Source organism: Sturnira hondurensis, unplaced genomic scaffold (genome assembly GCF_014824575.4).
Source record: "Sturnira hondurensis isolate 20B ecotype Veracruz unplaced genomic scaffold, ASM1482457v3 Scaffold0012012, whole genome shotgun sequence".
Classification (NCBI taxonomy): Eukaryota; Metazoa; Chordata; class Mammalia; order Chiroptera; family Phyllostomidae; genus Sturnira; species Sturnira hondurensis.
This window is the reverse complement of record NW_028084643.1, coordinates 857,467-870,886: the sequence shown is the minus strand read 5'-3', so window position 1 is coordinate 870,886 and position 13,420 is coordinate 857,467. Positions and strand designations below refer to the sequence as shown.

General features: G+C 38.1%; 1 long non-coding RNA gene across 1 annotated transcript; it reads left to right on the top strand.

Annotated features, from left to right (window-relative positions):
- Nucleotides 1-8,033: 8,033 nt before the first annotated feature.
- Nucleotides 8,034-13,110, top strand: LOC118996972 (uncharacterized). Its single transcript, XR_005068579.1, has 2 exons — nucleotides 8,034-8,297; nucleotides 13,030-13,110. It is a non-coding gene; the product is annotated as an uncharacterized LOC118996972 (long non-coding RNA).
- Nucleotides 13,111-13,420: the final 310 nt, after the last annotated feature.

Genomic DNA, 13,420 nt, shown 5'->3' with positions numbered 1-13,420 from the left:
TTGGTGGGATTGCAAACTGGTACAACCACTATGGAAAACAGTATGGAACTTTCTAAGAAAACTAAAAATGAATGTGCCTTTTGACCCAGCAATTCCACTATTAGGAGTATATCCTAAGAACCCTGAAACACCAATCCAAAAGAATCTATGTACCCCGGTGTTCATAGCAGCACAATTCACAATAGCCAAGAGTTGGAAGCAACCTAGATGCCCATCAGTAAATGACTGGATCAAAAACTATGGTACATTTACACAATGGAATTCTATGCTGCAGAAAGGAAGAAGGAGCTCCGACCTTTTGCAACATCATGGATGGAACTGGAAAGCATTATGCTGAGCGAAATAAGCCAGGCAGTGAAAGACAAATACCATATGATCTACCTTTAACAGTAATCTAAACAACAAAACAAACAAGCAAGCAAAATATGAGGAATGACACTTAATTACAGAACAGGCTGACAGGGTCCAGAGAGGAGAGGGGATAGAATCATAGGGGAAAAGGGGAGGGACTCACATGAATAAATATAAAGGACACATGGACAATAATTAAGGTGGGGGTGGAAATGGGAGGGTGATGGGGAGCACTGGGTGGGGGAGGCAGGGCAGGGAATATAAAACAGAAAACTGTACTTGAATAAGAATAAAAAAATATTGTGAACTTTAAAATATTAAAAATAAAATAAAATAAGGAATGATAAAGTTTAGTGGGTTCACTCAGTGGTCAGTAAAACATTTGGATTCTACAACAGAAACATACATAGCCTAGATTCTCCTTGAGGGTCTAACGATGCAAAAAGAATGTGTAGGATGACACAAGGCAAAAGGGTGTGGGAAAGAAGGCAGGCAAGGTGACTGATTACAAATGCCATTTCCAATGATTGAGGTGCACCATCAAAATAAAGAATTGTAAAATAAAGAATTCAGATTGTTATTAGTTGGTCAAAAGGTGATGTGTGGGTATATATATCAGAAGTCAAGTGGACAAGGACTTTTAAATTAATAGGGGAACTGGAAGGTTTCAGGCTTCAACATCATAAAACATCGTTACTTGTTCATGTCATTCAAGACACAAAGAGCCTCTTATGTGAGTTCACATAAGTCACAAAATAGGAATAGTGAAATAACCTTATGACTCATTTAGACTTACATGTCCTTCAAAAACTCCTGGATGAGAGGTAGTTCACAGAATCTCTGGAGGAAGTGTGAATGGTTACTTCCTCCACAAGCTCTGCCATTCAGGAAACCATAATAACATTTTAATTTTTTTCCGTATGTCAGAAGGTAATTATTGGTATTCTGTCTTCTGGCAGGAATTCCTCTTTACCAGCCATTTTTTATCAAAAACATATGACTGGTAGTTGATCACCACAAATGACTTTGCCATTAGGATAGTAGCTTCGGTATTTTTCTTTTTTCTCTCCCTATTGAAACTGCTATGGAAAGCAATGTAGAGAGTCTGTATGAATCAATAAGCAATTAAACCCAACTTTACATGGATTCCAAGTGCTTGTAAGAGTACAGGCCCATCTCTTCCTTTGTTAGTTTGAATTATTTTCAACAATGAAGGTAATATTTGTCAGGGTGACAAGGGTAAATTATAATGTGCCCTAAAAAATAAATAAAAATATTCCCCCACCTCCCAAAGCACACATATAGTAAAAACAACAACAAAACAAAGCAAACAAAAAGGTCATGTGCTTCTTTCTTTCTTGTACCCACACATACTTTTATTTTATGGGAGGGAAATTTGGGAACTTTATGTTTTTTCATCTTTAAAATAAATTTTTTTAAATTTTAATTGTTGTTCAAATACAGTTTTCTGCCTTTTACCCCCATCCCAGCCCATTCCCCCACTGCTCCCCACCTCCTCCCTTTTCTACCCTGCTCCTTGTTATTGTCCATGTGTCCTTTATACTTGTTCCTGCAAACCCTTCCCCCTTTCCCCTGAAATTCCCTCACCTCTCCCCTCTGGTCCCTGTCAGCCTGTTCTCAATTTCAGTGTCTTTGGTTATATTTTGCTTGTTTGTTTTATTGATTAGGTTCCTGTTAAAGATGAGATCATATGGTATTTGTCTTTCACTTCCTGGCTTATTTTGCTTAGTGTAATGCTTTCCAGTTCCATCTATGCTATTGCAAAGGGTAGGAGCTCCTTCTTTCTGTCTGCTGCATAGCATTCCACTGTGTAAATGTACCATAGTTTTTTTATGTATTCACTTACTGATGGACACCTAAGTTGCTTCCAGCACTTTGCTGTTATAAATTGTGTTGCTAAGAACATTGGGATACATAGGTTCTTTTGGATTAAGCAACAAACAAGTGTTGGAGAGGCTGTGGAGAAAAGGGAACCCTAATGCACTGTTGGTGGGATTGCAGACTGGTACAACCACTATGAAAAACAGTATGGAGTTTTCTCAGAAAACTAAAAATGTAATTCCACTACTAGGATTATATCCTAAGAACCCTGAAATTTGGGAATTTTAGTTCAACACTGACAGTTTAAATAGAACTTCAATTAACTGGCTGCCTGTAAATATATAATGACATTTGCAAAAATCATAGACTTCTTTTGAAATTTGATCTGAAGAGATTAATAAACCCAGGAATTAAAACTTGAAATGCTCCATGATCAGGGTGTGAAGTAGCAATTATCACCATTTTTTGCTGGGAAATACTCCATTGAGATTTAGATTTAGTGTTTCTCAATCAGGGATGATGTTGCCACTTGTCCTCCTCCTCACTTCCCACCACTCCACCAAGATATTTTTGGTTGACAGAACTGTGTGTGTATGTGTTTGTGTGTACACTTGGCCAGAGATACTAAATATTTAGAGCAGCCCTCCACAACAAAAATTATCCAATCCAAAAAGTCGAAAGTATTGAGGTTGAAAAACCATGGTGTTAGTTTAGGTGCAAAAAATTTACTAGTAGAACTGTTATGAAAGATATTATCTTCTTTATTACTATCAAGGCATTAAAATCAGGCTCATACATAACTGGTTGGATTCTCTTTCTCTTTCTTCCAACTCTTTCTCTTTATCTTTCTCTCTCTCCCTCTCTCTCTCTTTTCCAATGTTTCTATTCTTATGGCTGAATAGGATCTTTTACCTTGAACTTGGGACCATAGACACAAAGGGACTAATTGAACAAAGCTAGTTTGACATAAAGGGTCAGCTATAAACAGGTTTTCAAATTAGGTGTAAAGTATACTTTAAACTACTAGAGATGTGACTTTAAACATCTAGGGATGTGACTCTTTTAAACTACTAGTTTGCCTGATTAGAATCTCATAAAATCTTTGGTTCATAAGTCTATAGTAATATATAAAGGCTCATTAGAGTCTGTATATATTTACACTTAGTTTTAAATGTGAAGTTTCTCTGCTTTTATTGATGTTCTTTTTCTTTTTCATCTCATTGTGATTTTATATTTCTAAATTGCTTTACATATCAGCATGGACACCCTTCTTAGACAGCCAAATACCTAAACCCTCCAGGTGCCTATGAAAGGCTTTCTAATCATTGTGTTCCATTATTTTACTGCTTCTTGTGTCTTTTTCAATAAGGTCATGCTATTTCATTGACAATTTACTTAAAACTCTCAGTTGTCTATGGAAGCCTGTGCTTGGCTACATGGATATTGGGTTAATGACCTCACTGGTCAGTATTGCTGGTGTTTAATTAATTTGCTCATTTTAATCTCTACTGTTCTAGAAAGGATTTGATGCCATTTACTGCATAGATTTGGAGTTTTCTCATGACTTTGGCTACCCTGTGTGGTAGCCACTCTGACCACAGAAAAAATTTGTGGGCACACTGTTTTTGATTTTTGGATTTTGACAACCCTTCTCTCTCAGGATCAGGAATTATTTGTGTAGTCCTTGAGAAATGGACAGAAAGGAACTGTCTGACAAAGTGCCCCTAGGGATCCTTTTTCTCTAAAGATACGTTTCTGTTATATTTTCTTTCTCCATATTTGGAAAACTTCCCTTTATCCCAGAAACTAGGGGAAGAGATTTACTTAATTTGTCAAACCTGTGGCTCACCCTCAAAATACTGTTATCCCAGAAAGAAAATTATTTTGATCTATTCTGAATCTTTTTGACTCTTTCCCAATTCATTACAAGTGAGTTAAATATGAAAGTATAAAATTACTAGTTGGGTCATAGAGAACCCAACATCACTTTTTACTGTGTAATAATAATCTGAATGGTTAAAATGGTAAAAAATCACTTACTCTTCCTGGACTTTAGTGATGGGATACTTGGCAAGACTCCCAGAACATTTACCCAATCATCCTGAGTAGAACAATGAGTCTGGACTGCGGGTCCTTTGTTGAATTTAAAGGCCAGTGACATATTGTCTTGTTGCAGTTGAGGACCCAGCTCTGAAATCATTCCTGCAAGAACTTTCTCATTTTTAAAACCTCCTTTATGTAAAATGGTCCAGTGGCGCCAATCTGAAATTTAATTTATTCAGAGAGAAGGCAAAGGAAGATCTTTTCTGATGTGAGGGATCTAAAAAAATTAAGAGCGAGCAAGATAAATATCAGAGAGTCAGCACTACACACATTTTCTAATGGATAAGCTTTGCTTTTATTTTACTTTTCTCTGCATGGAGTCAGATAGCCTACATGCCTTCAATAATAATGATGCAACATTGCTAGCATTCTGGGCCTTCTCAAGCAGTCCTAAAGTAATTATAAAATTTCATTTGGATCCAAAGGGAAGGTAGAGTCATACTCACCTGCTCCTCCATTCAATCACATTTAGTGAAAGCCTGTTATATAAGCAAGTGCTGCAGTAGGTTCTTGGTATAAAAAATCAAGACAAGCCATCACTTAGAAAACATAACAGAGTAAGGAAAAATATGTAAAATTTAAATGTAATGATAAGAGCACAAGAGACTGTTCATAAAAAGAACTGATGGTGAATACTTTTTTGGGTGGTTTGTGAAGGCTTCACAGAAGAAGCCTTTGAGCTGGCTCTTGAGGAATGATTAGAACCTCACCAGGCAGATGAGATGGGAAAAGACATTCAAGGCAGGTCAAGTACACGTGTGATAAAAAGCCTAGAGATGGAATATGACAGGGTGCTTCTTGAGAAACACAGGTAATTTGGTATGGCTTTTATCCAGAAGATCAGCACTGGATCAGGACGCAGAAGTAAACAAGGGCCTGCATTTTGCTATGTTTAAGAAGGTGGACTTTGTCTTACAGATGACATGTTCCTCCTATGTCACACTGAGAGTTTCAACTTATTTCTTTTCTGTCAAAATGCACTTTTGAGACATCTAATGATTCTCTGGCAAGTGCAGAGATGGATGAGAGCACGGAGGGCAATAAATAAAAGAGAAAAATAATTTCTTTTTTTTATAGAAACAAGGAAAAGAAAACAGAAGAGAGATGATAAGGAGGCCATCATTAATGGTTAGTATGAGGAACATACTTGTAGAGCATATCAGTTCCCTTGAACAATTCCTCCTAACGCTGGTAGTGGAGAAGCTGAGGTTTACCCAAAGAAATAAGAAAAGGTAAGCCAGTGGTTACTTGAGTGGAGAAATATTTTCACCCACATCTCTTAGACTGTACTGTGCTTGTTTGACTGTGAGGCTGAATAGAACTCAAACTATCCCAATCAGGCTCCTGACACCTGAAGCCTCCTTGGGTTGTTTCCAGAACAGTTTGAAACTGATTTGAACAAGAATGAGGAGTACCCAGGGCAGTACATAAAGAAGATTATTTTCTACTATCGAGGCTAAAATAAATAGCAAAGGAGTGTGTGTGTCTATCAGTAAATACACATGTTTATATTTCAATACACCCACAGTTGTACATCTTATGTAACACTCATTCATCCAGAGTATATATTGATCTATCCCTCAAGGTAGTAGATTTTCATCACTTTTCCTAAAAAAAAAATAATGCTGCCAACGAGTTGGCTAATATTTGGCAAGAGAGAAAAGGAAAAGGGGTTAGGGACAGAAAAATCATGCCAAGCATTTCCCTGGACACCAGAGAGAGAGGACCTATGGGTACTAATCCAGCTTCAGGAATACTCCTAAAGTCATGATCTTTCTGGGAGGGTTAAACAATGGAGATGTTACATCTCACTATACATAGGCCGGAATTGGTAAATTTTGAAAATTGATGTCAAGAGAGGAAGGAAAGGGATCTGGCTGGGTAGCTCAGTTGGTCAGAGGATTGTTCTGATACACCAGGGTTGTGTGTTTGATCCCCAATCAGGGCACATACAAGACCCAACCATCGAATGCATAGATAAGTGGAACAACAAATCAAAGTTTTTTTCTCTCTCTGCCCTCTTCCTTCTTTCTCTAAAATCAATAGATAAAATTTAAGGGAAGAAAAAAGGGCTAAATAGGAAGAGAAGGCTTAGTGAAGGGGGCAGTGAATGGAATTCATGGGGCTTTTGCATTTTTTCTGCTCCTTTCTACATTTGCTTTGTGGCCTGAAGTCAGTTAATTAAGTCTCTGTGCCCAGTTTTCCCTACTTGAAATAGGGTAGAAATAACTCTGAGGTAAGTTAGACATGTAGTTGTAAGAGTTTTTAAATCACTTGGAACCCCCTAGATTAAAGGTGACAAAAATAGTGTTTGGACCATTACTATTTTGAACCAAAAATAATATGCCTCCTGATTCATTGTTCAAACAAGTCCGCATTGTTTACTTGTAGTCTCTTTCTCCCTTTTCCAATCTCCCGACTCATGTTTAAGCTTAAAGACTTCTGAGCTGTTACCTCTAACCCCTCTCAATTTGAATTCCTATCCCTTCCCGAAGCTCAACTCTAGTGATTCTTGCCTCTTCAATGCTACCTGCATCCTTAATTCCATGATGGTGGTCATGGTGGTGGTAGTGGTAGTGGGACAGGAGGAGTCTTGCACCCATTTGCACCTTTTTGGACCCTCTATTCCTTTTTTTGTTCTTGTAAATATCTCTGTTTTTAATTTAAAATTTTCCCTGGCTTAGCTTTGTCTCCTTCCATTTTTTCAAAATTTTTTGTGCATTGTCCCGACTAGTAAAATAAGTGCCACAAGGGCCAGCAGGCATGGAATATTCCTCCCAAAGGAGCTGTGTTGGAGAGAAGTGTCTATGAGAGAGAAAGGGTAGAGACTGCTCAGAAACAGTGCCTTACCTTGGGTGGAGGGAGGCAGGTTCTTCTCCAGCACAGCAATGAAGAGATGCATTGTTTCTATAAAATTGAAAAACAATAATAAAATGGACTAAAAGTTAGTTTTATCATTATGCATCAATAATTCATGTAACAAGGTAAACGATGTCAGTCATAAAATACCCCCACTTTGTACAGCACTGCTCACAAATATGTAACACAAATATGCTACAAATATTCCTGTCCTACACTGGTGTTTGTCATCCTTATTATATTAAGTGACCTCACCTCTTAGATCATGTTTTTTTTTTTTTTCTTCTGGCATTTGATTCTGTACCAATTTTGTCTGCCTGGTTCTCTTTCTGAAAGAGGAAACTGTGCAGTAGGAGGGATGCTTTTCAAATAACATGACATTTCTACCTATAAAGACAATAAAAACAACAGTAAATTGATTGGTCTGTGATGAGAAAGGAAAAAGAAGTTCAGGTAGTCAGCCTCGTTATCATTCACGCTGTCTAGAATCAATGCCACTTTGCAATTGTATTAACTCGTTAATTCACTTTTACAAATGGGTTCTTTCCATTGGCTACTGCTGAGTTCAATGACAACAATTGTTTGCCTTAACTACATTTGTACTCAATTCTCAGAAAATAATGACTTCTTACAAGCTCTTTAGGCCATTTTGCCTTTAGAATGTTCTTTGCAAAAAGGGCATTCCCAATAGTCAATTTTTATGTACCCAGACACCAATCTAACTTTCATTGCTTAAGGGATTGTGTGTATAGAGAAGATAGCCAGAGCATTTAATTCTTGTTTTGTTCAACTTCCAGACAGATTAACCTGAAAGATAAATATTGACTAAAGCAAGGACTCACTGCCTTGATGTTTTGATTTGTAGAACTGGTGTCTCCTTGAAATCCACTCACTAGCTTCCAAGAAGGTTTGTTCTGTACTTTCTCTATTTCTATTTGTAATCTACTTTCCAATTAATGTTGCAACTGCATTTAATGCACATCCATAGCTGTGCCAAGAGAGTTCAGTGTTGGAAACCCTCTAAAGACCATGTGTTCCATCGCTTAGCTACGTGGTTGAACATATTTTAACAAAATCTTGATCAAATGTTCCTTCAGTCACTGCTCAAATACTTCCAGTGACAGAGACAGTGTCACTTTCAGGTATGTTGTATTTCACATTTTATGATGTAAATGTAGGCATTTTTTTTTATTTTGAGTTGGAATCTACTGCTTGCTTGTCTTCTTGGGTGACTGAAAAAAAAGAAAGGAAAATGAACACTTTCAGTTTGCAGGAAGTAGAAAACTGTTTATAGGAATCTCAGCTGTTTCATTATATTCATTAAATTAGTATACCAGTTGAAGATGACATTGACTCGGGAAGTGAGGAAAAATTCAAATCTGGGCTTCAGAGAGGTTATAAAAATACAGGGTATTCTATGGGAGTAAGATACTTGCAGGGAGTTATACTGTACCTTTGTTCTCCTACCCTCAGATTAACTGTGTAAATATGTAGCAAAATCACAAAAAGGTAGCTGGATGGGACAGGTACTGGTTATGTCGTCATTGTGTGGGTATATGTTTATAGGGGGGTTGCGATGACAACCACTTTATTTTTGTGATGGGAGAAGAGAAAATTCTGCTGCGCCTCTCTCCCTGCCCTCCTGACCCACAGATATATTGAACAGCCTGAGTCCTCATTTTCTCCTTCTCTTTTTAAAGTATATTTTATTGATTGTGCCATTGCAGTTTTCCCAGCCCTTTCTCCCTTTTATTCCTCTCTGCTCTGCACCACCCATTCCATGAGCATTCTTGCCCCCTTAGTTGGTGTCCATGGGCCTTACATGTAAGTTCTTTAGCTTCTCCATTTCCTATACTATTCTTCCTTCTCCTGCATCTATTTTCTACCTAAAATTTATGCTTCTTATTTCCTGTACCTTTTCCCCTATTCTCCCCTAGCCTCCCCCCTGCTGATAAGCCTCCATGTGATCTTCATTTCTGTGATTCTGTTCTTGTTCTATTGTTTGCTTAGTTTGTTTTTGTTTTTGATTTTTTGTTCAGTTGTTGATAGTTCTGACTTTGTTATAATTTTACTGTTTAACATTTCATATAACAAGAGCTTGGTGATGATGAACTCCTTTAACTTAACCTTATCTGAGAAGCACTTTATCTGCCCTTCCATTCTAAATGAAAGCTTTGCTAGATAGAGTAATCTTGGATGTAGGTCCTTGCCTTTCATGACTTCAAATACTTCTTTCCGGCCCCTTCTTGCCTGTTAGGTTTCTTTTGAGAAATCAACTGATAGTCTTATGGGAATACCTTTATGAATAACACACTCTTTTTCTCTTGTTGCTTTTATGATTCTCTCCTTATCTTTAATCTTGTGTAATTTAATTATGATGTGCCTTGGTATGTGCCTCCTTGAGTCCAACACCTTTGGGACTCTCTGAGCTTCCTGGACTTCCTGGAAGACTATCTCTTTTGCCAGATTTGGGAAGTTTTCCTTCACTATTTGTTCAAAAAAGTTTTCAATTTCTTGCTTTTGTTCTTCTTCTTCCGGCAGCCCTGTGATGTTGATGTTGGAATGTTTAAGTTGACTCAGAGGTTCCTCAGCCTCTCCTCATTCTTTTGAATTCTTATTTCTTCATTCTGTTCTGGTTGCATGTTTATTTCTTCCTTCTGTTCCAAATTAGTGATTTGAGTCCCAGTTTCCTTCCCTTCACTGTTGACTCCTGTATATTTTTCTTTATTTCACTTTGCACAGCCTTCACTTCTTCCTCTATTTTGTGAGAGTACTCAACCATTTCTGTGAGCATCCTGATTACCAGTGTTTTGAACTGTGCATCTGATTGGTTGGGTATCTCCTTGTTGCTAGGTTCTTTTTCTGGAGTTTTGATCTTTTCTTTTATTTGGGCATATATATTTTTCTGTTTTGGTGCACCTGTTATATTATAAGGGATGGACCTTAGATATTCACCAGGGTGGGGCAACCCACTTGGCTGGGTTGTGATGCTATATGTAGGGGACGGGTCTGAGAGGGAACAATGTTGCTTGCTTGGCTCTTGGCCACTTTCAGTCACTTCCCCTGGTACCCACAAGAAAATTGGGACACTGTGGTGCTTATTCCCAGACGTGTGGATTTGTTTACATTCTAGGATGCTATGGGTCTCTCCAATGAACTCTCCTATAAGATTGGCAGTTTCTCCTGGTGCCCCCCACCCAGAGTTTTACAGCCAGAGGTTTTGAGACTTTATTTCCCTGTGTTGGAACCCTGGGTTGCGTGGTCTGTATGGCTTCCCAGTTGTTCCCCAACCCCTGCCATTTATCCACTTGTGGGACTGCCAGCCACCACCTCACCCACCCAGTCCTCTAGCTGCCACCTTGCTGTGAGTCCACTCTGTCCTGACTGCCCATCTCCACCTTGTCTACCAGTCTGCATGAATATTTCTTCTTTAACTCCTTGGTTGTTAGACTTTCATACAGTTCAGTTTTCTGGCTGGTCTGGTTGTTTTTTGTTTTTAAATTTATTGTTGTCATTCTTCAGGTTGTGCGAGGAGGCAACGTGTATCTACCTATGTCTCCATCTTGGCCTGATGTCATCATTTTGTCTTCCGTTTCAGATTCCCAGTTGCCTCTACGAGCCAGTGGCTTTGTCCACATCTCAGTTGGTTCTCAGTCTGAGAAGGGGTATAAGCCACTAGAAGCAGTGGCTGATTGCTCAGCCTTTGTTAAAATTACCCATCCCTACTCCCATGGCTCCTCTCTCCTCTAAGAGAGGCTTGAAGAAGTCTCTTTAGATTTAAGAAAAAAGAGGCCAAAGTTCACCTTTGTGGGGGACCTGAATTAAAGCCAGAAGCCAAAAATCAGGCAAGACATGTGCCACAGTTTGAGGGTTACTGAATGCCCTGCTATTCAAAGTCCTAAGACTTTGTATCAAACAGATCAAGGCCTTGAACAAATGCTTTTCTCTCTTCATGTCTCTGTCTCCTTGACTGTAAAATGAGTAGGTGGGAATTAGATGGAAATAAAAATTCTCAGCTCTTACAGACTAAGAATCGAAGCTTGGAAGAATTGAATTAGAGTTCAAACCAGGTTTGAGCTGAGGGTGGGGTAAGAGAAACTGTGTTGTTATTAAAATCCTTTGTAAAATCCTTTTGAAAATATTCACCCTGAACTTGAAAGTGATTTACTTCCTCAAACACTGGCAGTGCTTTCAAACCAAAGGACTCCTTTCCAGTATATAAGGTGGAGGAAACAGTATGTAACAGACTAAAGTGAATACTTTATGTTTAGGTCGGTTTGAACACATCTAAGGTAACTTGTTACTTTGATAGAAAAGTGTTTCAGGGGGAGTTACAAAGATGAAAGCACAATTTTGTATAATAGAAGTTTATGGAGTGGGTTTCACTAATTTGAATATTGTTTCAGAAGCAATACTACTCAAAGGAACCTTGTTCACTTAAAACAAAATCCATGGAAGCTATACAATTGAACTTCAAAGATATTAAAACATTATTAGTGACCAGGAAAAAAAAATCAAAGGATCTTTGATCCTCTCTCTTGGTGGATTTAATTTTATTAAGAAATCTTTTTTTGTTATCTAATTCCCTGACCCTCAACACATTCTGTAGTTTTTCTATTCATCAATATTATTAAACCATAGGAAGTTTTGGTTACTGAAATATTCCAGTCCATGGGACCTGCCTTATATATCACACCAATTGAAAATAATTTTTCAAAAAGAAAACACCCTCTGGCACCTTATATTTATTCAGCAAAATTAGAGTGCTGCTAACAAGAAGGAGAGGTAATTGATGTCAGATAGGAAAAAAAGAAAAGAAAAGAACCCCAAATAAAAGATATCCACTATAAGGAACTTGAAATTGGGTCCAGTAGTTGAGGAACTATTGAGGGTTCAAATCAAGGCAAGGGCAGTATAAATGGTGAGGATACTAATTTAAAATATATTTAGAAAATAAAATTTACTGGACCTAGAAATGTGGTAGAGAGGGCAGAGTGGTGAATAAGGAGTAAGGATGTTTCTTAAGATTTTGGCTTGAAAGACTGGGTGAGTGTTTGTAAGAACCACTCACAAAGGCAGAGACAAGAGAGCAGAGAGCTTTCTTTGGGGAGAAGATGACAAATCTATTTTGACATTTTGCATTTGAGATGCATATGAGCGATGTTGAGGTAAAATGGCTGGTAGGCAGATAGACATCTGCTTATTGTGGATCTATGGTAGGTACATGAGTGAAAATGAAAGTTACAGGAGTGGATGGGATTTCCAAGGGATGTTGAAGAACAGGAAAATAGCCAGGGTAGTATCTCCATGATCACCCCATTAAGGAGATAAAATAGGATCAGTCACAATATTAAAGGAAAAACCTGGAAAAGGATGTCCCTTGGAAGTTAAGGGAAAAAAAGCTTTCTAGAAGAACGGAAGTATAAATATCCAGAAGGAACAATAGTGAAAATATTTCAGGGAGCTCAAGCAAATTAAAAATCTGTAAAGTAACTCTTGCAGGACAGCACCTGTTTTCCAGTCCTCTAGTCTCCATGAGAGGTGATTTACCCATATACTTTACACCTATTTCCACATATCTTTCTTGGGTCCTACGTAAATGCCATTGGTTCATTTTTTCCTGATTGCAGCTTATCTATGAACAAAACTGGTCACTGGGGTAGAATGGGATTTGTACTTTCTTTTTTTTCTTCCACCTAGAATAGTGAGAAAGAAACCTGGACTAAGTGTGCCAGCCCTGAAGGCTCAAAATTACCTTCAGATTGATTGGTCCTGAGGGCATAGGAAGTTTATAGGTGTATTTGGCTGTCACATCAAAGCCAAATTTCTTCAATATTAGCTTTATCCTTTTTCCCTTTTTCTGTTTTGTTGTAGGACTCAAGTAAGGATGAGGAGTGCTATTCATTGCACCTCACCAAACCCTACAACAATAAACAGTAAACTTGGCAAATAAGATGTCCTTGCTGTTGGTGTGAGCATTATTTGCCAGACTTCAGAGTGCTGCAGAGTGACAGAGGAGATGTAATGCCAGGGGACAGCTTTTTTTTTTTTAACATCACAGGCCAAATGTGTAATTACATGTCAGTAAAGGAACTAAGCTGAAGATTTAAGAGAGAAGAAAAGGAGATCAACCAGAGTCTTTGAGACTTTGGGGTTGAAATTTAGAACAGAGCTTGGACATGGGTCCTCATTGGAGATGGGTAACTCTTCCTTTGAGATAAAAAGGGCTCGGAAAAGTGTAGGCTTAGCTGAGATTAGTGGTTTG